At 40.2% G+C, this 22,071-nt stretch overlaps 1 protein-coding gene across 3 annotated transcripts in view; it reads right to left on the minus strand.

Annotated features, from left to right (window-relative positions):
- LOC131677160 (AN1-type zinc finger protein 6) overlaps window positions 1–22,071 on the minus strand; it is an 88,816-nt gene that overhangs the window by 41,650 nt on the left and 25,095 nt on the right. The window contains exon 3 of one of the 3 annotated variants that reach the window (XM_058956833.1): window positions 20,164–20,212. The gene's annotated coding sequence lies outside the window, so the exon portion shown is untranslated. The other 2 variants (XM_058956836.1, XM_058956834.1) reach the window with 2 other exon arrangements.

A 22,071-nucleotide genomic window follows, 5' to 3' on the forward strand; every position in this document is an offset into this window, starting at 1 on the left:
CACCAACTATTATGCTACCCCTGGGATATGATGACGTCCCAGAAAGAACACGACCGTCGTTATGAATTTAATGAAGTTCAGTGTGATGTCCGGAAAGAAAACAAAAACTATGCTACTACATTACATACATTACTCATTTACAGTTCGTGTTCGTGGAATAGATCACAATACCATAGAATACTGCCGATAGTATACACTTTCTCGCTCCAGTTTATATTGTTACGATACTCCGTGCGATAATCTGATAAAGTACAATATCACGATAATAGAATTTTTTAAATCTTGGTTAGGCTTCCGAAATCATAAGCATGAGTCACATTACTGCACATAAAAAAATCGTCAATAAACTGAACAATTGAATAACACAGTAACGCAATGCAAAATTACGAAAAAGGTAACGTTGCTCATGATATCATAGACATGAGCTACATGTATAATCCGATAGTAAACTCAAGAGTAACACATCGAAAAATGTTGAAAATTCTGATTAAACATTTGAAAACATAAACTTGAATCACCTTATATCGCGTGAAATATCCGATAGTAAATTAAAGTATCATAAGGCAAAAGTGACGAAAATCATGATTAAGTTCCTTAAATCACGTATACGTCACCGAAAATCCGAAAATTAGCTAGGTCCTGTCTCATGAAGTAACAAATAATTCTTTTTTTTTTGGTTTTTGACGTAAGTGCACGGAAAAAAATGTTCCCAAAATCGTGAACAAAGTGCCATGTGCTCTGGAACAATCACACTTTTACGTTATGAAAATAGAACCATGATCAAAAATCATGTGTTTTATAAGTAGCGCCCGCATAACGCTTTTATTAGTGGAAATATTGGTTGTTTTGTAAACTTCAGTCGCGGTTTCCGCCAAGTTATTTCTAATACGATTTTCAGTACGCGAACTAGTTCACAATTTTATGAACATTATTCATAAAATCACAGGTTGACTCATGATGTTCTTCATAGATATGGGAACATTAGTTCACAAAATCAAAATATTCTGATTATTTTCTCGTGAACTATTTCACGAAATTCAGAATTTTATTCATGAATCCATTCAATCCCAGTGAACTAATTCATGATCTCTAATATAGTAGCCACCATCCAATATCCATGCTCGTAAAATAGTTCACGAAATCATGAAACCTAGTATAATAGTCACAGCTTACCATTCGTTTTCGTGCAAAAGTTCACGAAATCGTAAAATATTATTCATGTTTTCGTGATCTTGTTCATGATTCTTAGTACATGATTTACAATTTATTTTGCGTGCTGGAGATATTTAGAAGATATCCCTAATCATTTACAATTCCATGCAACATGGTAATGAAATTTTTACGTGAACTTTCACAAAATTTGGAGTATTATTCGTGGAATTTTTCATTTTTGTTCCATGCACTTTTTCATGAAATACCCAGCTGCTAGCGACCAGTAATAGGTACGAGAAGTAGATATAAAAAAATATATTAGTACCTCGAACATCGTTATTCATTAAATAATGTTCATTGTGATATCCGGATGGAAAACGAAAACTGCGCTGAAAATTCTAAATAGTTTGCGTGATATAGTCCACAGAACAGTATATCGCGAAGCAGTCACATTTTTATGCTCCAGTTCATATTGTAACGCTATCCCGAGTAAAAAACCGAAAGTAACCAACAAATAAAAGATCATGATAAGGCGAAGAGAACATGATCAAACTGCTGATATCATGAACATTAGTTAAATTACTCTTTGAAAGTAAGCTATAAAAGAAAGTATCACGATAAGACTAAGATCCTGAAATCATGGACATGAATTGCTCTATTTATGACTAAAATATCACGATAACATGAACGGAAGGTACAAAAATCACGTGAATAGAAATTACGAAAATCGCAACTAAGATCCTAAAATCATAAACTTGAATCCTGCTTGTCTGACAGAAACATCCGATAGAAAACTCCTGAATAAAATAGCACGGTAACGTGATGAGAAATCACAAAAATCGCGAATAAGCTATTGAAATCATGAACAACGTTTGACTGTCGGCTGTGTATTCCCAAATCATGAACAAGAATCACAACAAAAATTAAACATGTCCAGGGAACAATAACAGTAACCCAACCAAACATTCTAATGTATATATTCGAGGAGAACTAGTCTTTTGAAAACACACATAGTTTTATGAATACGAGGTTTATTATTCATAATTTCAGGAACTTGGTCACGGTTTTCGTAAATCGTTTAGTCGCGAAATCGTGACCTTTTGTTCATGAATTTATGAACAGATTTCCGTGTGCCAATGCCTTATTTATGACTTTTTGGTGATATACAACTTGGAAAACAGATCGAAGTGGTGAGTTAAACGAAAGTAATTATTTGAAAAAATCCCCCAGAGGCAGGATCCGAACCAGCAACCCTTGGGACTCCCGCCCAATACACAAACAATTATGCTACCCCTGGGATATGATGACGTCCCAGAAAGAACACATGATTATCGTATTAGCGGTCTTTATCAGCTCTGCCACCTACCGAAGTATGATGGGTGATGCTAAAACCACCACCAGGCGGTAATAAAAATTCAGGCTTTGGTGTCTAGTGTGGAAATTGAATAGATCAAACGTGTTGGGTGGAAGCTGCGGCCAATGCTTTCGCTTAACTCACCATTTTGATCTGTTTTCCCATATCCCACCAAAAATCCTCCTGAAGGCAATAACATTAGTCATAATATTCTACTATAAAAATCCGATAGTTTACTCATAAATAAAATATCACAATAACGCACGGAAAGAATAGGACAATCGCGATCAACCACCTGAAATCCTAAACATTGTTGAATTCTCGGTTCATTTGGACGATATAGGTAAAATAAAACTTCAAATTAAGAACTATATTTATTAACAACGAAACATCTCCAGTAAAGTGGAATTGAGTTTCACGAATCTTGAGTCCTCCTAAGTAGGTCATGTATTCGCTTCTTGATGAATAATAAATTTAGTAATTCAAGACAAACAGTTTAATAAATATGAGGTTCATTATTCATGATTTCGGGAGTTTGGTTTCAGTTATCACGAGTGAAATCGTGATTCTTTTCACGAATTTTCGACGATTTTTTTTTTCCATGTGGAAATAAACGATTTTATGGAAAATGATTGGCATTTTTTAAAGAAAATTATTTTTCGCTGAAAACGCAAAAATAACAAAGTTGAATTTGAATGCTTCGTGTTCTACTTGTCAGTAACTGACACCAACTTGCTACTAGTTAGAATATATCGTCTAACATCAAATTGGCGCAATTAGGCATTGAATCCAACACCTTCACACAAAATGTGTGAACGACTAAAGAATATGGCTGGTACCGAGTGATAACTCGATTGGCCAAGCGCAGAAGCTCTGGGTTGCTGACGAATATAGGAAAAAGAAATCCTTAGGTATGAGAGCAAGAAACTCTAGCTCGTTGACGAGTATAGTCTAACTGGCGCCAATTTGCTGTTATTTTCAATATATTGTCTAACTGGCTGCAAGTTGGTGTCAGTTACTGACGAGTGAAAGCCCATTTTTCTCCACTAAGGAAAAAAATGGGTAAAACACTTTTACGCGTGAATGACACAAAACCTTGCGTTTTCACTTCGTCTCATCAGAAACCGATACTAGCTTAGTGCTAACTTAAAAATAAACTCCTTGTTCTGTCGGGATATCACGCTTGGCCAGGGGTTTGCTCAGGAACACAAATAGTGTCCGATCTTGGAGCTAGGGTCAATCCGGTGCTAGCTAAGTTGTTTTTATTCTTCAGACATGTAACTACATACACGTAAGATTATTGACCTACCTCTTTGGTTTATTCTCTAAAAAAATCGAAATAAACCTCCGCGTTTAGGCTTTGGATGAGGAGATTCTCTTACAGGCTTAAGTGAGAAGTTACATTACATAAATTACCTAAATTCTACATGGCGGATTTGAATTTTCGAGCATCGCATCACCACCATGAATACGATCTTTATTCGGATACCATCCTATTGAAACTTGGCGACATTCATAACATTTCATGGCTGTGAATGACATAGAGCTTCACTGATCAACTTCTCAGCTTCTACACCTGGCATTACAAGCGACGGTTTTCTGAGTGCCACACAATTTTCTCTCCGTCCCCACCTGAGTATTGCTTCGTTGCACGAATAGGCGCGCAACTTTTACCTTGAAAGGAAGGAAGCATAATGTGGAAACACATAAAGTGAAATCCCCCTCAGAAGTTTCCTCTGCCTTTCCAACTGACCGAACGACCGGACACAGTGCCGTCCAACTATTATTATGGATTCAACTGCAAAAACATGCATACCGTAAACATTCACCATATTCCTTTTATCCGCTACGCTGCAAAAACTTCAGAACGGACCTAAACATCGAGGCTCCGAGCAAAATATTGGCTTTCATGCGAAACAATAAGCTACTGTGGCGAACCGAGCCTGTATTCATCGTTTCTGGCTGGCAGCACTGCAGCTTCATACTGCCGTTGTTCCCCGTATAATCAACACACAGCCATCAAGGCCAACGACCTTGAATTGTGCTGCTCTATATAGGGTCGTTCGCGCTGGATACTCTCACGGCTCTTGGACCCCCATTATGGACATTGCCGTACTTGGGGTCTCACATAATATGCGCGCAAGTAGAGCGAATGCTGTGATCCGCTGTAATTTAGTCAATGTCCTTTCGTTGATACGGGAGTGTGTCGTGATGGCACCTCAGTACTGTCACATACTGCACAAGTCTTCCGAATAGCCCATTACGAACAATGATCACATGGTGGGGACTGATTGAGATTATGGCTGTTCCGAGATTCGTCTCACAATAGCAACAAGCGGCGAGCCGAAGTCTCAACCATCATCGCTGTTTAATCACTTTCATAGTCATCGTGGGTCACGTTATTGGTTGTAAACATTCCCTCGTGTTTCGTTCATGAACGCATTATGCTTTATTCGCCAGTTAGCTTTTATTTTCCCACATTTTCTACGTATTCGTGCGTTTTTCCCTTGTGCGTTCGAAACGTATGCTCCTCCGGAGCAGAGGGAACATCGAGCAACGGATTCCAGCATACAGCAGAATGGCCAACAGGATGAAATAAACGCAGTCAGGCAAAAGAGAAACGACCGATATACACGTTGCGGTTAATGGTGTTCCCTGCTGCTGCGGCTGCCTGCCTGACTGCCTGCGTGTTCAAGTGTTTGCGACGACGACGACGACGAAGCTGGACGGTGTCGGTGCGGGAATATTCAGGTTGAACGACCTCCGTCCGTCGCTGCTGGGGCGGCCGACCCTTGTTTTGCCGACGACGATGACGGCGACGTAGGGACTCTTTCATTTCGGGCTCTGACAATTGTTTGTTTTGCGGCGGCGGCGGCGCAATCTTAGTTGACTGCGGCGATGTCAGTTTGTCATACTGCGATTTATGGGGCTTGTGGCGGTGGTATTCGAATTTGTATCATGAATAGATTCTGTACATTCAAAAAACAGGTATATTAGTAAATATGTTCAAATTTTGCAGATTTGTCAAAAATGTGTGATGCAATATAAGGAAATTAGGAATAGGCAAAAAAAGTTTTTCTTGTACCTGAAAACGTAAAAGTTGACTAAGAGTTGATTATTAATAAACAAGCAGAAGATGACTGAATCTAGTGGTTTCCTTGTGGCACATTACAATGTTAATCTCGGATATCTTCAACATTGGAGCTCGTTTGGAAGTTAATCCAGGCAAAAAAACGACATGACAGCTATCAAAATTCGACCTTTGCCCCCCGTCAAAGTGGCCCGAAACATCCTCTTTCAAATCGAAGCCGTTAAATCCAGTTATTCCTCGAATGATTAAAATTTTACATTAAAAGCCTAACTGCCAGTGGCGGCACCGGCAGCGAGCCTTTACGATCCTCAATTTCCCCAATAAGACAACAGCTAACCATTGGAAACGTGTTTCTTGAGCGTTTCGTTTCTTTCGTGTGTGTGTTTGCATTCAGTTTTGCATTTCAAATATAGCCACTTCAACTGGAATCACGACCTCACGCACTTTACATGCGAACTCGGTTGACCGTGTGTTTGTGCGTGCGCTCACCTTTCGGGGTCACAACGGTAGGATTCCTACTATTTCAGTACTGTCAAATTTCTCCAATCGGAAAACTGTAAGCTGTAATAATTAGCCCCTAAACTCAAAGGCCGTAACGAGTGTTGACCCCGGAAGCCTTGATTCGCTGCGCAGTTCTTGGCAAAAGGCGGAACAAAATGAAGAAAAAAGACGATGCCGCCGAACCGCCGCCACACGCCAAAAAGGGAATCGTTGCGATGTGTGTTGGTGTTTCTTTCAGTTCCGTTCGGGGGACTGTCTTCATTTCGCGAAGCGAAAGAAGAATGTAATAGAATAAACTTTACGTGAAACCAGCGGCTTTCATCCGCGGCCGAACTCAGACCTGTTTAATGATTCAATATTCGTATTTGTTTAGAGAAATAAAGAAGATTTAGCGCTAGTTTCTCGTAAAAAAGGTGTTGGACGAAACGAGCATTAGAACTGATGGGAAGTAGCAGAAATGCGTGAGTTATTTTCTTACTTGCCAGCAGGGGAGCATGGGGTGAAATGAGTATCCAACTGACAGCTTCCATTAAATGGAAGCAACTTAGAAAATTGCGATTTTTTCGTCTCGAGACATTTTCCGCTAGAGACACATGTCCTTGCCTTCGTTATCCGTTGTATACGGTGCTCACCGGACCCGCACTTCCTCAATGCAGCAAACACGATGTGGATCCATGCGCGTGTTTAATCGTAAATATGCAATCCTAAGGAGGCGCAACGGAGGATGACAGGCAGGTACTAGTAATGTGATTTATACACGTACAAAGTACTCTGCTGCTCCGCACACTATCAACTTCCGCCTTCGACAGTGGCGCGGTTGCACGTTTGCTGAAACCCGCGCAATACATACGAGCTTTACTTTGTGTATGATTGCGACCTTTTCCATATTGCTGGGTGTCTGTTTACGATAGAAGTGACGTTAACCATCAGCGGTTGCTAATAGAATTGGAAGCTACTGGCTTGAGGAAGTCGGCATCCTGTGTGGTACCAAATACGGGGAATAATAAAAGCATAGTTCGTTCAATAATTTCCTACTAAACAAGAACTTAGTAATTCCGCTGATTTTGAAATACAGATTTTACTGTATCGATTTTGTTGGTTATTTTCGGCGAATTTGAGACTAAGAGAAACAAAAGCAATGAAATTGAAAGACGGATAGCTATTCTAGAGCGAATCAGTTATAAACTTAGAACGGAAAACTATGACCAGGCAGGCTCATATGGACATGGAAAAGAAGTGTGAAGAATTCTTTGTCTTCTGTTAAGTAGGAGTTGGGCGTTGCACCCAAGTCTACCGCTTGGTCTATGGTAGACTTGGGTGCAACGCTGCACGATTATGACACGCCATACCAATTTTTTCATCAATACCTATGACATGTGTGAGTGCGACTTTTGTTTACATTTATAGTAAAAACTCGCAACATAGCCAACCGATTTTCGTAATATTTGAGAGATTAATACAGAATAGATAGAAGGATCAATTGTCTTCTTTGAATTGTTTATACCATTTATATGTTTCAAGATATTCAATCTCAAACTTTAAAAATCGTTTTTCTCGAAATGTGCAAAATGGCGCTTGTCATAAGATAGCACAACAGCGACGACTTAATGGCAAATCGCTCATTGAAGGCAACAAAACATAGTTTTTGCACCGAAAAATATGGGAAATGATAGAAGCAGAATGAAATCATTAAATTTCATATTCTTTATGGATTTTGTGTTCGACAATAATAACATTTAGGTATGTACGAACGAACTGAAGCAAATGTGTCATTTTCGTATGTTTTAAATGCAATTAACACCAATTTGGAACCATGCGTCCATCGTTACCATATCAATTTGAGCACGTTAGAAAAGTGTCTGCTATCTCTATTCAGTGCAGTCCCCGGGGATTCATAATCTGTTGAAATAGAATATCTGAACTTCGCGCACAGGGACCGTAGTATGTAGTATGTTCGTTCTCGCCTTTTCGTCAGAAAACCACAGCTTCTACCTCTGCTTCCCGGGAACTTTTGCCTATCCTTCCCAGGAGATAACTCGAGACTTAGCATTTGCTTTACTGCCCATAATCGCAAGTCAGTCCCATGTAGATAGGAAATCCCATAGAACATGAGACTGATTTAGGCGTCATATATGTAGCTGTTTGGACATAGTATCTAACTATTGCTAACATGGATACTAGTTTTGATACATCGACTAACTTGGCCCAAATTGATGGTAGTTACTGATGAGATAAATTCGAAAGACAAAATCCAACTTAACAAGGATGTGCTCGTGAAACTAAGTATCAATGTCTCTTCCACATCTATCCGATTTTAAATGAGTTCAGAAGAAATTTACATTGAATTGACTTAACACGAAACTCCTAATAAGCGCGAGACTTAGTTTCGAACAACATTCAACTGATATACTGTACTTTTCCAAGAGGATGATAATGAATTATATACAGTTACAGACTCTTTTCGTATATCTTTGAGTTGATTCATGTGATCATGTGACGTCTATGCCAAAATTATCCCACAACCGTCGACTCTCTAGAAGAAAACAACTCGTTCCCGCTCGCTCTTTCTTTCTTATCTGTATGGATCTATCCACATACAAACGATCAGCAGGGTCGGTAATCCAACTGATAATACTGCGGGATATACCACACTAATTTCGACCAAAGAAGCTCTATGTGGTGTATAATTGCGTTGCAGAGATTTGCACTTTCGACCGACGCAGACACCCGCATCGAACGATAGAGAAACCCGATTTGCTTGTTACACAGTTTTGTGGTTTCAAGACGACTGTGGTTTTGATAACGAACTTAACGTCCTGTCACGACCTGATAAGTGACAACAAGAACCCATTTCACCGTTATCGCTTGCCTTCTGCGTCTAATCTAATCCATTGCAACGAATCAGCTATATGAGTCTAATTTCTTCACGAAGTGCATTAATGTGACTCCAACACTGTTATGCATCAGACATTTGGCCATATCCTTTGGTAATGGTCCCGCCGTCTGCGGAACGATAAATTAGGCTTGTGCCAAACACCCGCACACATGTAGAACATCCACTTGCTAATAAATCCATGGAAAGACCATCAACCAGTCCGGTTGCTGGTGACTGGCGTTTTATGCTTATTTCCTGCCTAGCAAAATCACCAGGGAGTAGGCAAAGGAGCCCCCGCGTCGAGCTGCCACACTCCTACTGAATCTCACTTCATATGGTACATGTTCTTCACTTTGTCTGTCCGTTCGCACGTTCATTCGTCTGCCATTATAAAACCACGAACGCCAGCCGTGCGGGGTCGGAACCATCGTCATCACACAAACCGTATTATTTTTCTTCTTCTGTTTTTGTGCTTCTTCGAAATTCCACTTTGTGTGTGCTGAAGGTTTTCTTTATATTATATCTTCGATTTCATTTCTTCTTCTATTGAATTTCTGCTGCGCCATGTCCTCCATCTCCCTCTCAATCCATCTAGTGTATAATTTATTTATTTTTCCTCGCTTGTGCACACTTTTCGTGTGACTGGTCGACGTTTCACTCGAGCTCGCGATGAATCAATGTGTTTTTCCCCGACTAACACAAACCGAACAGCAGACAAGCGAACAGGCAGGCAGATTGCAAAAAAAATCAAGCAGAAATGTATTTTATGTTTGCACTCTTTGTTAACGACCGCCACACGTATATCTCTCCGTAAGCTCTGCGGGTGCACAACCAACACACAACACGAGCAGATCGCCAAGGCAAGACAAGGCAAAGGGGCCAGCTAGCTGTCGAGCAGCAGCAAGCAGCACAAACCAAATTAAAGCTATCTGCTTAATTGTGATAAAGGAATCGGAAAATTGCGCAACAAACAACACATGGTGATGGTCGCATTTTCGGGAAGCATACTACAGTTCCGTAGATACTGCGTCTTAAAATTGGAGTTGCCTGCCATGAACCCTGGGGTATCTTCGCACACTCACACAAAAAAACGGGCAAGTCCAACTCAAATGCGCAGATTAGCTGATTCCTACTGTATTTTTAGTTAACCAGCTGCTCGCAGACTCAATATATCGCCCAAGACAGCTGACGTGGTTCGTTAACTCTTGCTCAAGCCGTAGTCTGACTGGCTAGGAGTACATTTTTTTTGTTCAGTCCAACAAGGGGGCGGATTACACTTACATTTGCTCCGTCTTCTATCGATTAACTGCTTCTGCTTCACAGCAAATTCAAACTTCCTCAATCACGAGTAATCCGAGGAGACTGACTCTACTGCATCGATTTCACCTTCTATGCTTTTTTATCCACGGCACAAACACTGCGCGTACATATATCTCTTCAATGAACTACTTTTCCTTCAAAAAGCATACATGGATGTAGAAGGCTTGGTCACAATATTTCTACCAACACAGACACGTACACACAGTACACGGTACCGATACACACCATATAGATAGAGACTGACTTGGACTTTCTCGTACTCGTTTGGCCACTGCTGCTACTGATCCCGAGGATGCTTACCGTTGCACGACTGAATCCGAACTGAACAGGCGCTGGATGGTGGATCGGTTCGGTTACGAATTTTGCCTCGTAATGGTCTGGTCATTATCCTCTCTCTCTTGCTCGCCAGTTGGCTCTGTCATTATTCGTTTGATAGTGTGCGTTTATTGGTTGCCGTTTGGAGAAGAAAGAGAGAATTGTGAGAGAAGAGTAGGCTTGGTTATTGAGTTTCCAATTATATCTATAGATTTGTTACAATTTGGTAATATTAGTTCCTAACTAAAATTGGAAATTGGGTTGTTTAGGTTAAAATCCTTTTAAACACAAACGCAATTCGCTTGACAAAAATGGTCAAATGTGTTCAATGTTTTTAACATGCTTATCGCCCGTAGATAACCGTTTTTACGATCATTGGTGAGAAGAGTGAATGAACAAAAAGATAAGTTTCATTGTACTTGAAAAATAATCTTTAAATTCATTCCACAAATAACAACTTCCAACCCTGCCAAGCAAGTTTTTGTTTTTTTTTGTCTTGTTTCCTTATTTGTCTGCTCTAGCTCTACACATCCCCTCTAATACCATATGCGATTTTCCACCAGCTTTAATGTTGTCATTATCCTCTTTATTTTTCCCATTTCCTTCGTCATTCACGATATTCTCTTTATTGCATTGTGTCTGTTCGTTTTGTCCAGTAATGAGCAAGAGACTGATCCGAGCTCGGAGAAGGTCTCTGCTTCCGCTCCGACAATGATGCACGCGTACAATGTAAGACGACAACGACGACGACGATGATGAACTAGCAGAAACTGTAAAAACATTCAGAAGACTATACAGTAAAGCTATAATCATAAACGTAAACATTGTCATAACCGACCGTCGCCATCAGTGAAAATCTCTATACTCACACTCGCACGCATATACCGTCCACTCTCACGATATAGCAATAGTGTACTATACTCACACACTAACACTGACCTAGTAGAGACCTGGCTGGCTGCAGTGGGTGGTCTATGGTGAGCAAGAAGAGGCGCACAAGAAGGATGTTACATCTCCCTCGTGACCTTCTTCTCACCCCACGAGATGGTTTGCTAGCTGACGGAAAAGCCCCACATCAACAGAGCTAGTGTAGAGCTTCAGCCAGACAGGATATAAATAAGCAAAAAGTGCACATGGTAGAGTTTCGGGGGTTTCTTTATGGTCTGTAGCTGATTGAGACTGCACTGCAGTGTGTGGGGGAGAGATGGGCAATTCGAGCCCCCTCGGAGTTGTTTCTGGAGGCCATTTATGTTTACGTATGTATATAACGATGGTAAACCAATGCTTGCATCGTCCATGAAAACTTAGATATAGATATAAACTTGAGAACATTGAATTGGGCGTGAAGTTTTTGGTGAAGTTACCGCTCACATTGATCTCATTGAGTAAGACATAGTTTTGTGGAATACCTCGATAGTACGTACATTTGACTTTCGTTCAGCGATTAGTGCCTCATTTAATTTGGCTAAAACTCATCGGCACTTATACGACTTTCCTGAATTTTATATAATTCTCTGAATTCTCTTAACTCTGCGCATCGTAAAAGCGACTAAAATGTTGCGACTAGTTGAATTTTTAGTCAATAAGTTGGATTAACGTTTCTTTAAAACTTGTAGAAATTCGTAAGAACTACCTGAAGTGGAAGACTCTGCGAACCGACTTTTTTTAAATTTCGTAGAGTTCTTAGGGTTTCTCTGTAGGTCGTAAATTTGTTTTGCATGTTTGAAGAAATCTTCTGCAGTATGCAGATTTGTGTGAAATTTTTACGTCTATCCTGAGGTTGGTATTGAAATCGCTAAAATCTCGCAGTTCTGAACACTTCTCTGGGGTCCCCAGAACTCCGAACAGGGCCGTAGCCAGAGGAGGGCTAGGGGACTAAAGACCTCTACCCCCGAAGTTTTTCAAAAATAAATTAAAGAAAAAACTTCGGCGTCTGCTTAGAAATTTGTAACTCGTTAGGTTTGAACTAATTGATGAGAAGATGTTGAATTACTATTACTATTACTATTACTAGATTACTATTTCCAACCACAACAAAAGCTCAGAAAAATTGACATCCCCGTGAGAGCTTGAAAGAAGGAAGAAATTCAATTCAATCCCGACCGGGCTGAATGGAATTTTTCGTTTGTGTACTTCATCATACATTCGATCGCTTGCAGCGCAGTTGTTTTGTTTCTATACTGGTTCTAAGAGGGATCATCTAGCCCAAATTCACCAAACATAGATTACGCAGTTCATTTATGCTCAAAAATGTAAACCTTCTGCCTTTAATTTGTCTACATAGAGCAAATGAATGCTTAGGTTGATGAATGAATTTATATTTCCTATGAACTCAAGCATTCAATTATGCGTGATACTTCAGTCAGTTTGGAAGGGAATGGACGAGGGAGGCATGGAAACTTAATGTTGGATTCGTTAAACAGCAATAGGTAACTGAGTTTGAAATTTCACACCTTTGCACAATTTTTTCAAACAGGCAAAATTGTGATCGAAAGTGTTTTGACTCCGAAAAACGATTTTTGAGCTATAGTATCTTAAGCATCATTTCCTTTTTTATAGAATTATTAGTTTCGTGATTAACACCCCTAAAAAGATGAATAGCTAATTTTTGTTTGGTCATTTACGAAAAAAAAACTTCATTCAGCAAAATAGTAGGGAATATAATAGGAAACATCTTCACTGAAGAAACTGCATGCCCATCTGTTGATTTTAATAGACATTTGTGAAGATTTTCACAATATACCCCTAAAAAGAATTTTTATCAAATAAATTTTCCTGTACATTTTTTATGAATTTCAAAATGTTCTAAGATTTTGTCCGACATCAAAATCCAGATTTTGGAACGATTATTCTACGACTTTTTTTAAGTTCTCTAAAACTCATGTTCTGAGTGCACTAGTGGAAAGGTAAGACCGAGCACGGAACTAAATGCCAATCCACGGTCTCCAGCACCATTATCTGAATCGCAAATGGTTGTCTAGTAATATGCAGTTGCTCAAGTAATATTGACAACTGTAAAAACTGTACCATCAGTGAAGAAGTTCACACTCGTGACCTGTAAGGGCAATATGCAAAGAAGGAACTGCGATGCAACCACGATGATGACACGGAAGAGTATCATAGTGATATAGAACGACCCTCTAGAAGCAGTTGGTAGGGAAAAATATTTCCCAGCCTCGTAAACAGGTCTCCACACGCAACCATTAGTCAGTCGCTCGTATGGGATCTGCCGGAAAGCCATTAAAACTCAATATGCAATATTCCTTCCTTAGAAGAAAATTGGTTTAAAATCACTTTGTAAATAATAAAGGGTACAAAATCTAACTATATAAATGCATTGGATCGTGTTTTGACTTCTTTTCTTAAGAACCATGACACTTGACTGACGCTGATGACTTGTGAACACACTAACATTACTCCTAACTTACGGCATCTCGCAAGAGAAGTTCTATTTGCTAATGGTACTTGTTGAAACCGAACGTTGTTTTCGGACAGCGAATTAATACTCTCGTGTATTACTAACATTGCGGATATTTAGAAACGTACACTGTAGCTATAAGACTGTCGTGCTGTAGTCCTTTTTTCAAGTGGATATCAATTGGTACTAAATCACACATTAGTCAATCAATCATATAAGTATCTATCGATGTTTGCTTCCAATTTTCGCTCTTAGGTTAAATTTAACCACACAATGAACTTAAGGCTGCAACTTTCTAGTCTCTTTCTATGGCCATATAACTTAGAAAAACGACGCGACGATACATATCAATAGACAATCACGGAGAGCGACTAAAATGTTGCGACTAGTTGAATTTTTAAGTCAGTAAGTAGGAATAACGTTTCGATTTCACATCTTCGGCATGCGACAATCTCTCGTTGTTGTTCTGTTTGCCATGGAATGAAAAGAGAGCAGGAACAATCGAGAGCTAATTATTTTCATTCAACCAATGTAACTGGAAGCGTGTAATAGTTTCAGATCACAATAGCAGCGAAGAAAATAAAATAAAACAACTTTGTGAAAACGACTAGAAAACCAAAAATGCTTCATTTCAATGTTTATGAGCCTATTTCGCTGTTTGTGCTCTATTTACAAAAGTTATAACTGGAATTGGGTAATGTCAGAAATATAGGCACTAGCAAAATATTTAAATCTCACTAGTTTGATAATTCTTCTGAGCTTCTGAGTAAATTATCTGAATTTATCAGATTCTTTCTGAAACTTGCATGGCTTTTTTCCTTAGAATTATTTGCCTTTTTCGGACAGAAAAACTCTTTTTAGAAAAAATTCTAACCATATGTGCGGAGTACTGAATCGAGCCTAGGTGACCTGCATACAAGGCAATCGATTTACCCACTACGCTTTCCCCGCTCCTCCTGGAAGTTTATAAGACTGCCGCGTAGAATTTTATCTATTTCTTAGGACTCACTTGTAGTTTCAGAAATTGCGCTAAAGTTCATGAAACTCCTTTGGAACCAACACCGCTCGGACTATCTCTCCCTTGTAAAAGTCAAAAAATCCTCTTCCACAACTCTGTGATCAACGTCACTGCTGCCGATCTCGTCCGCAAAACCAAAAAGCGTATTCCGTTCATTTGCAGGTCAGCTTTTCGTATCACACGTTCGAGCGTTGTGATTCGTCGTAAAAGCCGTTGAACAAAAAAGTTCATTCGGTGAGAAAATTAGCGCTGGTTTTTGGTTATGCAGATACACGTTACACTTCGCTAATCTAAACGCGTCTGGGCATGTCTAGTTGACGTTCAAAATTACCTATTTTACCTGCTGTCGAGAAAATCAACCAATCGTAAACAGCTTTGCATTTATTTCGTTCGACTTAAGAAAAAAGTACCAGCCCGCGGAGAAAATAGCTATGTACCGTTATCGAATGAGATATTCACCATTAACACTCTAGCAGTATTCAACTAAGGAGTACCAAATCCTCCCATAGCAAAGAAATTCCGAATCGGGTTCGCTAAATCAAGAACTAAAATGCCCCTCAGAGTCCAGCTCCGTCATAATCTTCACCGTCCGGGAGTAATAGATGTACTGATTAGCACAACGATTCACCTTTTCCGGCCTCATCCTCGTACCTACACCTACAAGAACCTACACCAAAATCCGCTTATAAAGATCGTATCCTATCTAAGTAGGCTCCGCACAACCGGATCCAGCACCGCCTTCTATAACAACAGTTCGCTGGTTAGACCAGATCGGCGGGTATACTCCTACTTTGATGCTCACGATCCGAGTACGTGCAAGCGATAATAAATGAGAGTCGATGATTACGTTGGAAACATAATAGAAAGAGAAAAAAAACGACTCACAGTCAACGCAGCGCTCTTTAGACTCGGTATGACCCAGACCAGGGAGTGAGAGGCATACGGGGACAGACCACGAAAAAACACAGAAACGGAATAATTTTGATTTGCAAATCATTCTTCTACGAACAAGTCATGAAAAAAACTCTCCCCACGAACACAAATGCCACGGTGTTGTGTGGTGGGATTAACATTATTTTTCAATCGACTTTGGAATCGCGGTCCGTCTGCGCAATAATCGCGCGGGCGCACACACAAAGTTGCCATCGTTGCTGTTGTCTTAATTTGCCCCTCGGCGCGGAGGTTACCACTACCATTGATTGCTGCTTCGGAATGGAAGTGCAAGCTGCAAAGCCACCACACTACCATCATCATCATCATCATCACTCAGCAGCAGCATCAGTGGTAATTCCTAGCGACTTGGCTTTGACCATGACTCAGTTCAGCTCAGTGCTCTTGAATGTGCGTTCTTCCACAAACGTAGAGGAAGGCCCTCCATTGAAGATTAGAGAACGAGCTGCTGCTGCTGCTACTACAGCTACAAGGCACAAGACGGGTGGTAGCTTCACGCTGGCTGGCCTCGTGATGGTGAGCCTTCTGTGGGGGTTATTCATTTTACACTGGTAGTCCCTTGCTTCCAAAATAGCACTGTAATCGGGTTCAAGGATTAATGGGTTTTTTCTTCTTTTATTTTTGTTCATGGCTGCGGTTCAAGCGGAGAGGGAAGACGTGGCGAATTTATAACTTTTTTTTCTGGTACTGAAGCTTTGTTGGGTACCTGCAAACTGTTTTTAACCGCATTAAAAATTATAATCATGTGTTGTAATACGCTAGAAATGCTGCATCTAGTCTCTGAAAACAGCTCATGTTGTAAAAAAGGAAATATTTCAGAAGGGTTTTTGAAATGAAGAATCAAATTTTCGTTATATTACCTATATCAATAAAACATAATTTCCAAAATGTTGTTATTATATTATATAATGATAGTTATTATATATTGTCAACATATCCAAAATCCGTCTTCAGACTCCGACTTTCTATTTTGAAATCAAACACATTGAACTCGATCGGATCATATCTTTCGAATCAAAGGTAATCCGCTAACTAGTCTAAAGATTTCAAAGATCCGACGCGGTAATATTCCGCCGAGACAGCTCTCGCAATTCGTCCAGATAAGTACAAAATAGTAGCAAGCAACTGACGTTACGTTACTGGCGGACTACAGTGTGAACATGCCCGCTCACAAAGTTGAGATCGACGGTGTGGTCACCGATGCGTGGATCCACTCAAGCATGTTTCAAAGACCACTTGCTCCATCGAATGAATATTTTGAATGACAATCACAAATGGTGTGTTCCGTTCTCAACTCCGCTCGGGTGACCTTTGTCGGGACTGGTTCCGGTTTGATTCTTGAACAAGGATCATCTGCATGTTCAACTGTTTATACCGCGCGTAATGCATTGTATCATTGCACTAAATACAAGTAAACGGGCCATTGTATCAATAAGGTATGACAATCGTGCAGAAAGATCACGGGGATGATTCTTGCATTGCGAACGCTGAAAAGTGGGCTTATTACGGGGAGATTCTACATGATCTATTACCATGACCCGCATATAAACAGCGCCCTAGGAATTTGAATCGCTCCCTTGAGGTTCAACTGAGAACGCCTCAATAAGCGGCCATCTTGGAAAACGAAAAAAGCAGTTTTTTCTCACACCGCTGGAAAAATTTTCATGAAAATGAATCAAGGTGTTCGGGACATTGGTAGAGTATTAGTGAAGGATTTTCATGAAGTTTTCCAATGGTGTGAGAAAAAATTGCTTTTTCCAAGCTTTCTCAGTTGAACCTTAAACAACGCTCTAACTACTATTTTGAAGAAATACTAAAGAGAGGTTGGCCACCAACCACGACAAATTATTGTGGTCTTTTGTCTCAGGAAGAATGTCGCACTGATAATTCCCATGTGGGACATCTTTTACTGCTCCTTAAAACTATAGGCTGAGGAGATTCCTTGTAAAGGCTTAAAACAGCTCCTGGTTTTAAGTGTCTCTGTCTCACGTATACTACTATGGTACTGAGAAACCAAGTGATAAATTTTGCAATAATTTTCGGTATATTTTAATTTGAAGTCTTTGATATGATATGTTGATATGTTCGTGTCGTGCAACTCAGACACCTTTTATAATGAATAGATCTGAAAGGCTAGCAGAGCCGTAGCGTTGTCTTCTGGTCTTTTTTTCTTTTCGACTTTCGAACAATAATTTGGTGTGTACCTGGAAATGACACTGCTATCTTTCCTTATCTTCGCTTATTTAAAAAAAAACATTAAGATCTGGTTGCCAAGTCGATGCCATTATACAGACAAGACAGACAAAGTCGAAACACAATCCATGCCTTACTAAATTATATGTGTTGTGTTCTTCACGCGCAAAAGCGCATCGCATTGATTCGTTTGCTGAACCAGGCCCTGATATCATCAGCAATTAAGAGTTTTTGTGATTCCATAACATCACTTGGGCACCAGTCAATTGATTCACGAACACAAGTTGTGTTACGTTGGATTTATTGTCTATCCAGTTGCCAGGTCGATGCCAGATGTTGAGGAGACGAAGATGAAATTTGATATTATTAGACAACTGTTTAATTATGCAATATACAGGTGTTCAATTTTTTCAACTTAGCAGAATATTTTGTATCTGAACTACTACGTAAAATTCAAAAGATTCTTTGAAAATGTTGCAGAAAAAAGCATTCCAGTATCTTAAATTTAAGTAGTTGATTGGCGAAATCGAAGCTATGTATATATACTTCAAACTTCAGAATCTTACCAAACATCGTCTTGTCCCTTACAAACCAAACACAAACATTTGTTTAACTTTTTTCGTGTGCAATGCATAAAAATCATGTGAGACGTGAAAATAAAGATTTTCTTTTGTAAACTGACATAATCGATCTATACTCTATCACAGCGACTAGACAACAAGAATTATCCCCAACACATCTTACAAATCCCCCAAAAAGACTCTATCGAATATAAAAAAGAACAGTCGGTCCTGACCCAGCACAAGGAAAAAACGAACCTTCCTTTCTTTATCCCCGGATGTGTCTTTCAACGAGAAGAAGTTCGACCGGTGTCAAGGACATTGTGAGACAACACCATCACCACCCCAACCATCATCGTCATCATCATCAACGGCGTGGATCTCTTTGTCATCATCGGACGCGACCGATGCCAGCCTGCATCCATTATCGTACACCGTACTGCCGCTCGCTTCCTGTGTACAGTGCATTCATAATGCTTCCTCCCTTGTATTGGTGATGATAAAAGTTGGTCGTCCGATTCGGACAACTCGTTTAGATGCTAATCCGTTTCGAGGTTTCGAATTTAGAAGGTTACTTTACGAAACGCGTCAGTCTGGAACTGGTATGAAATCCACGTCTAAAAAAGATTAAAACTCCAAAGACGAGGAAGGTGTCTTCAGTGTGAACAGGATTTTTTTTTCTGAAAATATTTTACGCTGTCAACTATGCGACCGCGTTCGCAAACTCCATTATTATAGGTCGAAGCAAATTTCAAACAACCATAAAACATCAAAGCCAAGCTAGAGGATCTGTTTGCCTGTAAACCGTACGACCTTACTCAATATGTTTTGTGAACTAGTTTACACTCGTGCCGTGCCAAGCCAAGGAAGCTCGGTGTACGTATACGTACACGTATAGAGACCTTCCCTACGACGTAGATGAGCGCGCGGCTATTGTGTCTCGTCAACTGCTCGGTTTGCAGTAACGATAGGCAGCAAATATATAATAACTTACACGTGCCGGAGGGCTAGCTGATAAGATTGTAGGGCGAACAAATCATTCACCCGAAGCACGAAACAATCATAAATTTCTTGGACGTTAAGTCGTTTCGAAAGTATTTGCTTTTTGATGTCATGTTCTAGAAGCGATCGACGACACTACAGCAAGTGTTGCCAGATATTCAGATTTAACAGATGATTTTTGACTTAAATTGGGATAATAACTTTGTCTTTCCTGTGTTTTTATCTTCATACAACTTAATTAACAGATCTAGTTCTGAAACTGTCCTGTACGCTAAAAATCTTCTGCTAAACCTTTTGAAACAGTATGCGAGTGGGAATTGTAATGTACTTATACTTTTATGAACTCTCTCCAATGCATGTGCCTTCCATCCTATAATAAAAGAATAATACATGAAAATGTACCAGAGACTCACCGTTAGCTGCAACTAAAGTAATTAAATCCAATTGATTTTTCGTCAATATCTGAAACAAAAAATAAATAGATTAGTCATATACTTAATTTCTTCTGGAATGATTAATTTCATTGTCTATCAAACAGGAGGGTAGGTTATTTCCTATTGCACCGCACGAGAGGAGTGAATCTATGCTATTTATCCGTTTACAACCACAAAAGAAAATGAGTGATTACCCCCAAGAGCGCCCAACGGCGACGACGACGACAACGAAACATCAACCAAATCCATCAAAATCAAGTTCCATATCCAATTTAAATCTTCGCTCGTTAATCGACCCCGACCCTGTCCACCGCTCCCATCCGATCCTCATCTACTACCTCCCACACTCTTCCATTCAGGTATTCAAATGAGTTCGTTTCATTTCCGCTTGTTCAAATTGACGCGGTCGGTCGGTCGTCGGTTGGTCGACCTCCCTCTGCCCCTGATCTGCTCTGCTGCAGGTCGATACGCGTGGTAATAGTTATGGTGGCGACTGGCGGCGGCGACACGGCAACAGCAGTTCACACAAACCACACTACCATATCCAGAGCTACTCATCCACAAACAAAGAACCAAACGGCGGCGTGTTAAGTTAAGCGCTTCTGTCACTTCCTAGAAGCATGTGTGACGTGACGTTTTTCTATTTGCGCGTCTCCCTAGCTTGGAGTACACCGATACAAGCTTCTCGAAAAACAGCCGACGCTGGTACCGTTGTTTGTATACCCTCTCCCTCGGGGGGAACCTGGCCCCGCCGCCATTGACTGGGCCGCCTCTGCGGGCGGCTCAACGAACTTTGAAGGACCAAATGATTACCGGTGGAACAAGAGAAAAAAAAAACTTTGTGCTTTGTGCTGCTGCTCGGGTTTGCCTCGATAGAATATCGCCTCGTGATCACTTGCGTATTACAAACACAATATGGGAAGACAGATTGCGGCCATAGAAAATATAGACGATTTACCGCAATCAGGGTGAACACAGACAGCATATGATGAATGTCGCCACAGAGCGCGATCTTGGGACTGGTTTGGAGCGTTAGTAGGAATTTGTCTGATAAACAACTTTTGTTACACTGTGGCGCGATTCTCGAGCTTCACTGTGCGCTAGTGTAGTCGAGCCAGGTGTGACTCCGGGGAGAAAAACATTTTTAGAGTAATTTGTTAAAATACCTGGAAGACTAGAACGTTCGCTAGCTTATAGAAAGAATCGTGCCCGACGAGGCATTGAATTATGGCGGTAACACTACCAGGTAAAATGAGTGAGCAATTATACAATTCTAAACTAACATTGTTGCATGTCGGGTGCAGAGTGTCACTAGCATGACTGGTACAATATTTGTCATATTGATTTTCAATTTAATTGTTCATATATTTTTGGTTGAAACGAAGAACATTTTTGTCTCGCATAATATTATTCAACTTTTTTGTGCATTCTCTCACAGTTCAACGTGACAATTCCAGGATTCGGTCGATCGTCATCTTTGATATTGCGCTGCAAAATTTTTTTTCGATTTTTTTTGGCCACTTTATGTCTACTGTGTGACAGAATACGCTGCATTATCATTTCTCCGCAAGAATGCTTCGATTTGGGGTCCAGAAAGTTTCGATTGCTCAACCGTGCTCTTGTCCTGGAAGCACAGTACTGTATCATTACGCTTGCGGATCATGGCCAACAGACGCCGATGTAGGGGCTCACGTGCTTAAAATCGGGTTTCATTGTCTCTGTTGTAACCTATGTATTGAAAAGCATTCCGCAAGCTCAAAGGGCTTGCCAAACCATAGACTTTTTAGCTGATTTGTCGGTGTCATCTGTAAAAAACGAAGCGTGCTTAATTCATACTTAGACGTACTGAGATACTGAAACTTCGCAAATATTGCAATTTAATGTTTC

Source organism: Topomyia yanbarensis, chromosome 1 (assembly GCF_030247195.1).
Source record: "Topomyia yanbarensis strain Yona2022 chromosome 1, ASM3024719v1, whole genome shotgun sequence".
Classification (NCBI taxonomy): domain Eukaryota; kingdom Metazoa; phylum Arthropoda; class Insecta; order Diptera; family Culicidae; genus Topomyia; species Topomyia yanbarensis.